This window comes from Rissa tridactyla, chromosome 2, assembly GCF_028500815.1.
Source record: "Rissa tridactyla isolate bRisTri1 chromosome 2, bRisTri1.patW.cur.20221130, whole genome shotgun sequence".
Classification (NCBI taxonomy): domain Eukaryota; kingdom Metazoa; phylum Chordata; class Aves; order Charadriiformes; family Laridae; genus Rissa; species Rissa tridactyla.
Window position 1 is genome coordinate 148,250,748 of NC_071467.1, and position 11,784 is coordinate 148,262,531.

At 39.8% G+C, this 11,784-nt stretch overlaps 1 long non-coding RNA gene across 5 annotated transcripts; it reads left to right on the top strand.

Moving 5' to 3' along the window:
- Window positions 1-1,503: 1,503 nt before the first annotated feature.
- LOC128905312 (uncharacterized) lies at window positions 1,504-11,784 on the top strand. Of its 5 annotated transcripts, none has more exons than XR_008464839.1 (4): window positions 1,504-5,269; window positions 5,836-5,981; window positions 6,927-7,020; window positions 7,095-11,784. It is a non-coding gene; the product is annotated as an uncharacterized LOC128905312 (long non-coding RNA). The 5 variants fall into 5 exon arrangements; XR_008464836.1 differs by having other exon boundaries at window positions 7,108-11,784; XR_008464838.1 differs by having other exon boundaries at window positions 1,504-2,958; window positions 5,018-5,269; window positions 6,927-11,784.

Here is an 11,784-nt window from a genome sequence, read left to right on the forward strand (position 1 = left end):
ATAAACACTTTAAATATTACAGTATTTGCATTAATCAAGTTAATCAATCTCCTGTTAATAATGGAAATTCAGAGGCAAAGTACCTATATTTTTTTTTTATCATCTCACTTGCCTGACTTTTTTTTAAGATAGAAGAGTATTTAAAAGAGTGTAATACACACATTATCAGTTTGTTTCTATATTTGTTTCATGAAGACAAGTGTGTTTAATGAAAATAACAATTAAAAAGTTAAACAACACTAAAGAACATAAAAGAAAATGCTAAAGAACAGAATGTATTCTGTCAGTAAATAGATTATTTTCAGTGCTCTGTAGAGAAATATATCAGTACAGAAGTCCTGGACTGTAGATTTAGTTAGGAGCTGGAATTTCTGTCTCACTGATAAACTTGATTACTTTCATATGATTAACATAGTCTAAAAGACACAACGTTACATTTTTTATAAAAAAATTGAACATCGTATTGTTAAAAACATAACATTTTGACACTGCCAAAATTCCTTTCTGTTAGAAATGAATGGTGTCAGAAAATTCTTGGCCAGGTCTACCTAATTTAGTCATCACAACTCGGTGAAATTGGTTTAAAATTTTAATAGAATTCAACCAGGAGTGTTCTGAAGACCTCTTTATTTTGTGAGCATTCAGATAAATTCAAAGTAGTATTACTTATCAAAGTATTAACGATGATGAAGTTGTATTATTATTTCCAAACAGTTGTGTGCCATAGGACAGGAGATGTGAAGCTTTCTACTGCTACTGAGGCAGTTGTGATCTCAGCGGCAAGGTTACACTGTTGAGATGCACAGCACCCCCAAAAAGTAGGAATTATCGTGGGCTACGTAAACTTTAATTTAGTGCACAAATAGGTTACTTTCAATAGAGAGTAGAAAAAGATTCTTCCAAAACAGAAGAGAGAAGTGTATACAAGATACTGTCTTATCCCCATCAGTCCCTGGAACAGCAGCAAAATACAGGGAACGTTGTTAAACAGCTAAGACACATGTTTAGGTGAAAGCTCAGAGTATGGCGGCTCCAGGAGCATTACCAAGAGCGAAACTTCGGACGCGTGCGGTTTCATGGTCCAAAGCACCGTGAAGCGGAGTCCCGTTAGCAACGCCTGGTGTCACTCGAGACCGATCGGGAACAGCCCTCGGCCCCTGCAGTTGTCAAAGCGGGCGGGATCTCCACAGAAACCAGCTGTACCCCTACAACGCAGAGCTCGGGCCGCCACCCGCCGGGACAGGCCCCGGGCTCCGCCGCGCCTCAGCGCCCCGCCACCGCCTCAGCGCCCCGCCACCGCCTCAGCGCCCCGCCACCGCCTCTCACCGGCGCTGGGGCTCGGGCTCTTGCAGGCGGCACGGCAGCGCCCGCAGCCCCAGCGGAGGACCCAGGGCCGGCGGGGCGCTGAGGGCCGGCCGAGCCCGCCCTCCGCTGCGGGACGCCGCCGGCGGAGCCATGGCAACTGGGACCCGACTTCCGGCAGGAAGTGACGCGTCACGCCGGGTGGTGGCGTTGGGGCCTGGTCCGGCGGAGGCTCCGCTGCCGCTGCCGGCCCGGCCCGGCCCGGCCTCCATCGACGCTGCTGCCGACATGTGCTGAGCAGGCCGCCCGCCCGCCTCGGGAGGAAACGCCGGGGCTGGTTCGCACTGTAAAACCGCCCCCAGGGGAGCAGGTTCGTCCAGCTCCGGCGGCCCATCATCTCCCGGGAGGCGGGACGCGCTTCGTTCATCTCTCCTGCCCGCTGCTGTCGTGGTTTAACCCCCGGCGGCAGCGAGGGCCACGCAGCCGCTCGCTCACACCCCCCAGTTTGGATCCGAGAGAAGATCGGGAGAGTAAAAGTGAGCAAAAACTCGTGGGTTGAGATAAAAGCAGTTTAATAAGTAAAGCAACAGCTGCACACGCAAGCGAAGCAAAACAAGGAATTCATTTGCTGTTTCCCATCGGCAGGCAGGTGTTCAGCCATCTCCAGGAAAGCAGGGCTCCATCACATGTAACAGTTACTTGGGAGGACAAATGCCATCACTCCGAATATCCCCCTCTTCGTTCTTCCCCCAGCTTTCTATGCTGAGCATGGTGTCACATGTCATGGAATATGGGGTGGAGAATGTTATGGTTTTATCTGGGATGGAGTTACTTTTCTTGCTAGCAGCTGGTGTAGTGCCATGGCTTGGATTTGGGATGAGAAATACTGTTGATAGGGCACTAATGTTTTTTATTGCTGCTAAGGAATCAAGGCCTTTTCTGCTCCTGATACCGCCCCACCAGTGAGCAGGCTGGGGGGGGGCATAAGAAACGGGGAGAGGACACAGCCAGGACAGCTGACCCCAACTGACCAAAGAAACATTCCATGCCATATGACGTCATGCTCAGTATATAAAGCTGGGGGAAGACCAAGAATTCCTATTTAATCTAAAAGTGCTGTTGAAAATATAAATGGTTAGATCCTCCCTGGAGAGTAATTATCTGAGGAGAGTTCATGTACTGCAGGTGAATTATTGTCGGGTCAAGAAACACTTTCCCCACATCATGGCACGTTTCAGAGAATACTGCATATAACGTGGCAGCCAAATGCAACAATTCCCAGCACACGCTGACCATCCTGAACTTCATCCACGTCTCTCTCTTCCAGTGTGTTTGAAATCAGAGGTGAGAAGTTCAGATGATCTTTTAAAGCTACATGAGAATGAAAAGAAAATGTGGAGGAAAACCAGAATAGCAGGTTAGGTGATGGAGGTAGAAGAAGAAGAAAAAATCCCAGGCAGGCAGTTTATGACTGCGGGATAAAAGAAGGTGATGTTGAAGATGAATATAAGCTATTAGGAGTGGCGTGTTTGCTTTCATTGTGATACTGAACTTACACTTTGACATTCTAGTTTTCACACGGTTAGGAGGCAACAGTGTGATGACCAAACGCGATGCATAATTTTCTCATAACTCTTCCTGGATAGAAGTCCATCAGTGAGTATGAGCTAGCTGGAAAAACTATACAGTTATTAATCTGTGTTTGAACACACTATTTGATCTGTAGTGCTCTTTGATCTCAATAATTACTAGCATTTACACTAAAAATCACTTCAGCTTTACTTGAACTGAAGTTACACCTAGAGAGATGGCAAGCGTTTAATATCAAACATCACATCAATGCGGCATGACTCTATAAATATAGAAGTAAAATAATGAGTTATCTAATAGAAATTGTAAGGCTTTTTAAACAGGATGATTGCTTCCAATGGATTGAATTTTGCTAGGATTAACACCTATGTCTGTTCACTGTGATACATAATTTTTATGGACCAGGTTACAGACTCACGTGCCTTTATCTGAAAGAATAAATCACCATTTGCAATATTTGGAGTGATTAGCATGGAAAAAAACATTTCAGCTTCTGTGAATCCACAAAAGTGTCAGGGATTCTTCTGGCTGATAGAAAAAATGTGCCTTTATTTTCAAGAATGAAAATAATTTTATTAATTGCACCTTTTCTGCAATCTCATTTCATCCCCAGAAGAAATATGGAAAGTGATACAAACTGCCAAGATAAAATTAAATGCTAGATTTATTCTTTTCCTCGAGCTCAAGCTGGAAACAGATAAAATAATGATTTCTTTATACTAGTAAAACGTAATTGGTCAGAAATTTAAGAAGTTAGATATAGTACAGGAGATATCATCGATACATTCACAAATGATACTTAATATAAAAAGGGAGATTTCAATATTAAGTCACGTGCTGAGTAATAGTCTGATACTTGTAACTCAGGTATTAGATGTTTTCTTTCAGGTAGAAAAATGATAATGGTAATTGAGTGAAAGACAGAAATTGTTACTTGGTTTAAAAAGACCATTTGTAAAACCTGTCTTCTAGGTCACCTTCCAACAATAATAATGTAGAGAAGAGTGCATTTTGGTTTGGGAAAAAGTCTAATTTGCCATTGGAAACAGATAAAAAATTTATTAACATAGGCTATTGCATGATGTGGCAAAAACTGCCAAAAATTACATCAAAGTTTTTATGACATAGGAATTGGATTACAGGTTAAGAAAACATGTTTTCTTAATCCCAAATATTGCTTCGATGCATATGAAAGGAGCAAGTTGTATCCGTTAGAGGATCTGATCAGAAGATTCACATTTATTTATGAACACTGAAAACCACTGAAGAAATCAACACTTTGTTTATGATATACTTCATCCTGTGTTGGTTGTTTTCTGATTTTTGATTACAGTCTGGTCCTAACTATTCTAACTACTATCTTTATGTTGAGAAGCTCGATGCTTCACACCCTAATTATCTACTGCAGTCATAATAATCTTGTTTATTTAGAAATGTCTTTGCTGTCTAGCCTGGGCAAGGCCAGCCATTGATTCTATTGAGATAATAATGAAAAGTTATTTGTTTATAATTTTCATTCACCAAATTCCCTGAAATGGATTTAATGGTATTTTAACCCAGTTAGGAGCTGCTGAAAATGGATTTGGAATGGTACGGGTGCCAAATCTTAAAGAATAGTATTTATGGCATAATAAAATACTGGTGTTAACTTTGCAAAATGAGTTTAGTTGTAATCTTTGAAAATGAGATCCTACTTGCCCCTGGTTTGTGTCCTGTCCACTATATTAGAATGAAACAACAAAGTTTCTGTGGCTGTTCCTGATGTCTCTTGTCTGTGTCTTTGTCCGGGAAATGTTCCGATTCAGTGACAGGATGGAACTGACAATGCACAATAAAGCTCAGGTTTTGCTTCAGATTCTAATTTTGATCATTTTACAAATTCGGTCTCCTTTGACCGAAGTCATAGAGTTAATGTCGGCTCATTAATTTCTGACTGAGTCTCCAAGGTAACCAGGTTCATGTGCTAGCAGTTCTTGATATTTTTTCTTACAACCCAAAATCTCTTAGTCCTGTATTTCAGAGAAGCAGCTAATTTTCTAAGTTAGAGTGGGTCACAGTACAAGTATGACAATTAAAGCCATACACATTTCCTATTTTTCCTCATCTGAACCCTGTTCGTTGACAGAAGAGAAATACAATGTATCTGTTTTATTCTCACCGGCTTTGTTGGAAAAACTGAACAGATCTTCAGACATACAGATCCTTCTGCAAGCCTGATAAAGCAGCAGCAAACTTCATAAGAGAGAATTGCTTATTGTTTAAACTAATTAGACAAATTCTTTGGACAATTTGGAAGAAAAAAGTGTAGCAGCATGTTCAGAAGAGAGCTGTATTTGCAGGGGGAGAGAATGACGGATCATAAACCCCCAGGAAACAGGTAAATGGAACAAAGAAGTGGGATGAGATTTGGTTGCACATTAAGATCAAAGTCTTTACCAAGCTATTGCCCTACTGTTATCATTAAGCCATAATGGTCCTGACATTCATAGGCCATCCCGATTTCACCATGCTGCTGCTAGTATTTCGTTACCAGGATCCTTTAATAAAGTTAGTTGCAGTTATGTCATATCTGAAAACCAAGGCTGTGAGTCAAGACTTAATTTATTCATTGCCAGTTTGTATCCATTTCTTTTTGGCCAGCACTGTCCTTTAACTTAACGAGCTCTTCTCACTCCCTAGTATTTAATCTGTGGTGTATTTATAGAGGTCCATTCTCAACCTTCATTAGATAACGCAAGCCAAGAACAGTTAGTCTCCTCTTGTTAGACAGTTGCCCATGCCCTGATCATTTTAATTCCCCTTTGCTCCCATTCCAGTCAAAATCCAACATCCCTAAGCAATGTTGACCAGAAATGCATACAGTATTCCAGATGAAGTCGCACAAGTCCTTTCTAGAAGAAATACTTGTTTATTTTGGATACGTTCTCACCTGCTCTGTTCTAGGATCCTATTTGTCCTTTAGAAAGCTACATCACATCAGAAACTACGGCGATTCTGCAGTAGAATAGCACCTGTGGGTCCTTCTCCTGTCCTGATGGTTTCCCACAGATGAGATTCTGCTAATAACAGAAATAATGACCAGCCACCAGGTGGATGATCTTTCATTTTGCACTGTTGAATTTCATCTAGTCACATAAGCAGTTCCATCTCTAGTCTTCAAAAGTTTCCCATATGATGTTTCAAAAATCTTTGTTGTAAAAATGCTGCTCAGCTCTGAGTTATTAATGAAAGTCAGTAGCACACTAAGTGCCAGTGTAATTAATGAAAATATTAAGGTCACTCCTAAGATGGATTTCAGTGTAACAATTCCTTTAAATTATCTTCAGTTGTCTCTCCCCTAGACAGGCCTATCACCACCTTTTATTTCTTGTTCTAATCCCTGTCTTCATTGGTTTGGCAATGCCTTGTACAATGCAGTATCAGAAACTTTATTTAGGTACAGCAAGATAAGATGTACTAAATTTCCAATAGCAAGTTTATATCAAATTCACAAAATGCACATTAACCTGATTATATTTGGGATTCTTACTCTGAATTATGAATTGATTAACGCTTAGTTTTCATAAAATTGTGCTTGCATATAAATAACAACTTGAAGAATGTTTATATTTTCATGTACCGCTAATGTAACTCTTACAACTAGTGCTGCTTTATAACAATTGTAATGTTTCAATTAAGCCTGAGTAAATACTGAAACACTATGTTGTATTTCAAGCTAACTAAATTAAGATGCCATTCTGATTGGAGCTACGGGTATAAATCCGCTAACTGGGGTGCAGCTGTTCCTGACTTCTTCCAGTGAAAATTACTTCAGATTTGGGCTCCTTGTTATAAATGCCCTTTTACATTGTTTCCTGCTATATTAGAACTTTGAAAATGTCAAATCAGAAAAATAATTCCATATTGTACATTTAGGTATGGAAAACTAGGTTAGGAAAGGTTTAATTATTTACACAGAGTAGGACATCAGTCAGGATGAATCGATGTCACCCCTCCTCTCTAATGGCTCTACCTGCGTTATTTTTTCTCATTAGGCAGTGGAGTTAAACAGCTGTGATCTGACCTTGCCATAACAGTTAGCTCTGTGCTACACAGATGGAAACAGAGCAGGCTTTTAATTGTGATGAGGTAAGTTTTCTGCCTCTGTTTCATCAGGGCCAGGACACGACTCGCTGAGCTGGTTATGTAGCAGGTAACCACAGCCCTTTCCCACAGGAAGGACTCGGCAGTGGAACAACAGAGCCGGTTAGTGTAATTACCTGCTATTCCATGACTCTCAAAACATGCATGATGAAATGTGGTTTTCTGCGACACTCACCTCTCTGTGGGAAGTGCCGATTCCTCCTTTTGCTGCTCGCTGACGGCAGAAAGGTGGGGAAAGGTGTGCGTTGCAAGGTTGTGGAGGAGAGAAGGGATGACTCCCCCCATTGAACCAGGCTGTTTCCAAAGCCTCTCTGTTGCGAGACCACATGTGGAAGTGCTGGCTACTTGCTACCTCACCGGAGTACTTTTTTCACTTCGAGAGCAGGCAGTATTGCACCTTCTTTTCTACCACAGTTATTTTATGCTCACAGTTTCTATCAAGATTAATCTATTAATAATATTTCTTGGAATTGTGAGTGGTGATTTCCTGCTTCTGTATTGCCCACTTCCCCTACCTCCTTCACAGTCTGTCCTTGTCAGAACTCTGTTCTGCTCTTGGTGTTAGCCAAAATACCTACTTTTCTCAACCCTAAATTTGCCTTTAACCAATATGAAAGGGAGAGGTTGTGACTATTTAATTTCCTATAACTGATACCAGAATATAGACATTGTAACCACTTCTATATCTTGTAAGGTTTATTAATATAGAGAAGATAACCCTTTCAAAATGTCATACACATTATAAAGGTTGGTTACATCACATTATTACCACTAGTTTTTTTTCAGAGGAAACAGTATTGTAGATCCCTTTTTTTTGGTAGCATCTTAAGGCTCTATGCACAATGACCACCGCAAATGCCATCTACACTTCTGAGTAGAAATGAGAGACGTGACCTGCGTCATCATTCACATTTAGAGACTCGCTTATCAAGCGGGATACCGCCCAAGACCTTGAGATATGAGCAAATGTCTATATTTATCACCAACAGCCCTTTTTCCACAAACTCTTGCCATGTGATGTCATAGCATGGGTTACATCTCTAATGACTAGTGCACCCATACAGTGGATAGGATTTTAATAAGATTTTAACATCACAGTACAGCAGAAGCTGAACAACAAATTGTGAGGCAAAGCTCTCCGAGACACAGCCCTTGTTTTATGCAGCGTATTCACACCTCAGAAGTTAAGTGTGGATACACTTTCTCTCCTTTTAATGTTAGTTAGGGATGAACAAAGTAGGTAGCCTGGTTAATATCAACACCAACACTTAAGGCATCACAAAACAGCATCAGGAGAATAAAAAAAGAGACTGGGAGTGGGAAAGAGCAAAATTGGTTCTTTTGCCAGTGCTGTTGGCTTGTGACATCTTTACAGGTTCATTAACTATACCCCGAAGAAGTTACCTGTAACTTCATAATTTTATGAAAGAAATGCTGTGAGATGGTATGATACGATATGAGCACCTGCAGGCAATAGAGGATAAAACTGATGATGCAGGAAGTTCCTTCTAGTTCCAACTTATATGTATTTCTTCTCTGTATTGGAAGATCTTTGATAGATATTTCTATTTTCTATTAATTTTAAAATTTTGTCCTTGATATACCTCTTCAAACTATTAATAAACATTTCATTTTCCAGTTACGTACAAAGAGCTATTAATTCATTAAATATTTCAGCCAGAAATATCTTTGGCTGAGGGCTGTTATGTTAGCATAAAAAAAAAAAGCAGTGGAAACGCTTATTCAGTGTCATTCAATACATCATTTAAGCTAACTTCTCCCTTCTTCACTAACAAATGTTCCTGGTGATGTAATTAATTTGTTCCTTCTATGTCAATCACGTATCTACTACACATTAAAGTTAAAAGTAGTTCCACTCTCAGGCATCTTGTTTTACGTCAGTGAATACCACTGTTGTTCCACAGCTGTTTTTGTGATCACGCTTTGCCTTCTAAACAATCTCAACAATTCCTGGAATGTGCAGCGTAACCAGTGATAACAGTCAGTCAGGAGAAACTTCAACCACAGGAGATGTTTATGCTTTATTACTGCAGAGATTTTTCTGAGATCTATTCTGTATTAGCAAAAGACTGTACATTACCCTGTAAGGAGTGAGCCAGAAGCCCAGGAAGGTTAACCTACAGAAGAGGGTGAAAAGCACCTCCATACTGTGTTCTCCTGGCTTTCCAAACCCCTCTAGTGCCTGTGAGGCCACAACACCCAGGCAGAAGTGACACAAGTGGGAAATGCAGGAATATGCTGGAAGCAATCAGTCTGCATGGTGTGTTGTATCCAGGCCACACTAAAGCAAAGTTTAGTTTTTCCCTAATCAACAGCAGCTCTACATGCAGCTCAGAGAAAGAGCAAAACCCATCTTCCATTAGCAAAAGGCACTAAAGGCACAATCTGTCTTTTACAGATACCCTTGCATTGAAGACATTCAAATTCTTCCTTAAAATTTCTTTTTCACAAGAACCGTATTCATAGCACTTGAATGTTCCCCTCTGCAGCAGACCACTGTTTAGGACGTTATTGTTAAAGCCAGATGTCAGACATCTGTGAAAATAATCTTTTAGGTAAGTGCTGATTTCTGGTAACTGCTGGTATGAAAGCTCAACACTGGCCATGAGATGCTTGTGCTGCAGCCGTTTAATGGGATTTTTGTCATTGATCATCCAGAGGGACTGGATTCCACCCAGGGCAAGTATGTGTGACTAACTCTGGGTGCTCAGTTATGGAAAATGTTTGGTTACATTACACTGTCAGCATTTAATAACAACACAGGTAAAACACACCAAGCTGAGCTTCTCTTTCCATTGATTGCACATTGGAGGTAATAAAGATGTTAAACGTAGCTTACTATTAACACTAGGACAGTGGTATAAATGTTTGTTGTGTCTCTCAGTTACCTAGTAACAGATTTTGATTGTGTTTTAACCTTATTAGCAAGCTTACTATGTGCATTTTAACTGAAAATTCCTTAGGAAAGATGTTACATCTGTTTATAAATGAAAAGAGAATAAAAGAACAATCTCTGCAACCATTACCAAAAATTGCTGGCATATTTAGCATGTATTTCAGGATACTCCTTGGATTTTTTTTTCAGAGATAAACAATTTTTTTTTTTGGTCCAGAATATGCTATAGTAGAGCATCAGAATACTAACATGATGGTAATTTGGGCATACATAATAAATCTGTTTCTTGCCTCAAATGAAGCACCACAAGCATCATACCTCATTGTAACTAGCGATCAGAATTAAAGAGCTGCCCACCGGTCAATGTGCCACTGTTACAAATAACCTATGGTTTTGGAGAGGCAGAACAGTCATTAGTGGGAGTTTCCGTAATATCCTGGAAGAAAGAAAATAGCAGTACTGGGTATTCAAAATGCAGCACTCATGACAGAAGTGCTCTTATTCTGTTGGATCCATCTACTATTCTCTAACAGAAAGAGCTGCCTCTCTCTCCCTCTCCCCGTTACCAGACTATTTAAGACGTTAAACGCACCATCCTGCAGTCAGCTCTGGCATTTACTAGGAGACAGAGAAGTTCATTGGGCAAAAACAGAGCTATCTTTTTTAAAACAAAAAAAGTAGGCAGAAGGACTGGTGAGCATGAAGTAATGTACATCTTTATTATAATAACAACGAACAAACCCACAATGAACAGCTACTGGCACATTTAGAACCCCCTAGGAGGGGGCAACTTACAGTGATTTTACATTAAATCACCTACAAATATACCAGAATACATTTTAACTTGGAAATACACCTTGTCAAGTTTTGACTAAGAAGTAAAACAGGAATTTTCCCTTTGCTCCAGCCTTCATTTCAAGGAGGAACAATTTCAATTTACCACTACTTGATCAATACATATTCCTCTCTAAGCAATGATTAGTCCAGAAATAAAGACTTGCCGACTGATCTCACAAGCTATATTTAAAACAAAGTTCTGAACATTCTGAAATACAAGAGTCACTCTGTAATTTCAGAGCAGTTGTAATATCTTATCCCCCTTTACAGGCTGCCAGAAATGCTCTGGGGTAATGCCCATCACCATTTGTTCTAAATATATCAACTTGCTGCCAGTAGCAGGTAAGTCAGGGCATTTGGACTTCGATTCATACCTGATACACCTCTTATGTTTCGATTTCAGAGGCAGTAATTTTGGATATATATTTACTCTGTAAAGTTTTTATTAAGAGATTCCCAATCATGCATAGATTTAGCTGCCATGGTTTGTCCAGAATAAAAAAGTAAGGCAGATGTGAAAACTGTTCCCAAAATATCCACACATTTTAGCATGAAGGATTTCGGCATTTTTCCTAAAAAATGCAAGTTAGCTGAGGGGATCAGAATGTTTTCTGTGTAAAGAGAACTAAATTCTATATTGTATTGCTGGTAGCCCTCAAATCAGCTGCAGAGACAGAAGATAGAAAATAGATTCCTGGACATGGATCCAAAAGACAACCAAGGCTCCAAAGAAACAATTATTTTTGACATTGCAGTCTGTTGCAAGTGATCCTCTTCATTACCTCTTTTTAATTAATGTAAATGGAACAAAGAAAAGAAATTTTTTGGAATATCCAAATAGAGGGGGTTTGGTTGTTTGGTTGTTTTTTTAAAGTTCTGCAATCTATGTGGATTACTAGAACTTTTCCAAAGATATCTGACACTGTGGGATGGAATCCAGAAGATTTTTTAAATATCGCTTTGAAATTACATATATCAATACCTTTTTTTTTCCA